This window comes from Propithecus coquereli, unplaced genomic scaffold (assembly GCF_000956105.1).
Source record: "Propithecus coquereli isolate 6110/MARCELLA unplaced genomic scaffold, Pcoq_1.0 Scaffold177, whole genome shotgun sequence".
In the NCBI taxonomy this organism is placed as follows: Eukaryota; Metazoa; Chordata; class Mammalia; order Primates; family Indriidae; genus Propithecus; species Propithecus coquereli.
The window spans coordinates 2633675-2636105 of record NW_012142412.1 but is presented as its reverse complement, the minus strand read 5'-3'; positions in this window follow the sequence as shown (position 1 = coordinate 2636105).

Below are 2431 nucleotides of genomic sequence, written 5' to 3'. Positions count from 1 at the left end.
CAGCAACCTATAAAATTCTGGTAGTATTTTTTCATTGCTTAAAACTACTCATTTCAGCATAAACTCCACATTTTAGTTTCTTTACAAGTAATATTCTCAGAATCATTACTGTTTCTATAGATATTCTCTATACATGATGGTTGAAAAATTCTCAGTATGATGGTAATTCATTTTCATGACTTAAGTAATTGAGCCTATCCTTGCAGTTATTAATTATAATTACATTATACTGTACTTTCCAAAGGAAAACAGAATAAATAGAATATAATCATTACAAGCATACTGTAAAAAACAGTAATTACATATTAACTCCCATCAATTCAGTCACATACCATTGCTCTTAATGCCTTCAGTATGTTCCATGCTCAAGTTAAATGCTTAGTACCAACTTTCTCTCTTAGACTTGATAATTTATGGTCTTTTTCAATCACAGCACCTAAAGTTACATCTTGAATCATGAGAAACTGTTTAGGAGGGAGAACACCACTGTTTTTAACACACTGCAGAGGTGATTTCCTACTGAACACATGCCATTCATTTGATTATCCTGGCTTCCTTAAAGAAAACAAGGGTTGAAATACATTAAACAAAGTCAGTTCATGACACCTGCCCAGATCTTTTTAAAATAAAATTTTGGCAACATATCTTCAGGCTGATGTTTTCTGTTCAACTGTAAATTCTTTTGAGGGTTAGGTTCATTGTGGTAACGACTGTAACACCAACAAGCATAGTACCCTACATGTTATAAGCTCTCAGTATGTAAATAATGAGCAAAATAAGTCTCTAAGGAAGAGACCGAGGACAAGCATGGAAGAGCTATTCTTGCACAGAAGTTTCCAGTGGTTCAGCTGAAAGTTGGGAGCTACAGATGAAATGCTTAAGAAATGTCATCCCACACAGTCGGTCACCTCTGGGAAATTAGTCTTAGCTTCAGGACAAAAGAAATTCTATTTGTTTATTTTTTAGAAAAGCCCTAATATTTAATATGTAAACATCTCCAAGAAACAGCAGCTGCTGGGAAATGAAAATTCCATTATCATTATTGTCAATATTTTAAGGTATCTTTTATGGAAATTGCTATATTCTGTTTCTATAGAGTTTCACATTGTGCTAATTTTGTTTAAATTATTTTAATATACTATTTTCACTTGCATCTAAGAAATGTAATTTATTAGGTCTAAAGTACTTCTAAGCCGAGATTCATCTATCTTCTGAGCCTGCTTCTGTGTTGCCCTCCGCATTTATTGGGGTATAACTGACAAACTGTTCAAATTATTTTAACATCCTAAATTGAGCATATAATAATTGGAATATGCACTGTGAATTACTAAATAATGCATTTACAAATTCGTATCCTCCTTAGGATATATATTATTACAAGGAAACATATTTGAAGCTTGGCTCCAAAATCCAAATTTTTGTACAATTGCAAGAATACAGATAATTCTGTTTTAAAAAGTTTACACACTTGCTGAGATACACATAGAAATGGTTATTGAAAAAGGCCAATAAGTTATATTGTAGAACCTAATTTGTGTTAGTTTTTAGGGAAGGCAAATATACACAGTGGGTTCTTGTAACTAACTGAGTAAATAATGATGATGTAATGAAAGCCAATATTTAAGTGCTTATTGTATGCCTGGCCTTTGAACAAGTGCTTAACATCTATTAACTTATTTAATATTTTCTATATCCCTATCAGATAAATACTATTATTCAGGCCATTTAATAGATGAGAAAACTGAGTCTAAGAAATACAGGTCCTGTCACCACACAATGCAATGACAGCCCAGACATGAACACAAAACCCTATGACTCTAAAACCAAAGCTCTTACACACCATATTGTATTAGTATGGCCTCCACTCTCAGGGATTTAAAGCATCCAATTCCCAAAGAATGTGCCTTAAATTCAGAGTACTTAAATCACAGAGGCGCAATCCCAGGAGAGCTATTGAAGAGTATTAAATAGAACATTTCTAACTCACTCTAATCTATTGACTCTTTAAATTCCCAAGAGAGGAGATTCCAGTCTCCTTTGGAAACACAAACCTATAGAAATCTCTAATATCCCAAATGATCAAAAAAGCTCTTGTATGATAAATTTTAATTGAATTATTCTATTCTGAAATCACACTGTATTTTCCAAATGTCTTCTTTCTCCCTATATTTTCATGTGTGTGCACACGTATACATACATAGGTATACACATCTATACAAACGAATATATGCCATATATACACATATATGTATGTATTCAAATCAGGTAGCATTTTGAGAAAAAAATTCTGTTAGCTAAATATACGTCTACATAATTAGGTAATTAACCTTTGCTTTATGGTTAGATAACATTAAGTCAGCAGAATAATATGCTATCTGAAGCAGAGGTAGTCTTTGTTTAAAAATTTCCAAATATTTTATAGTAGCAAATT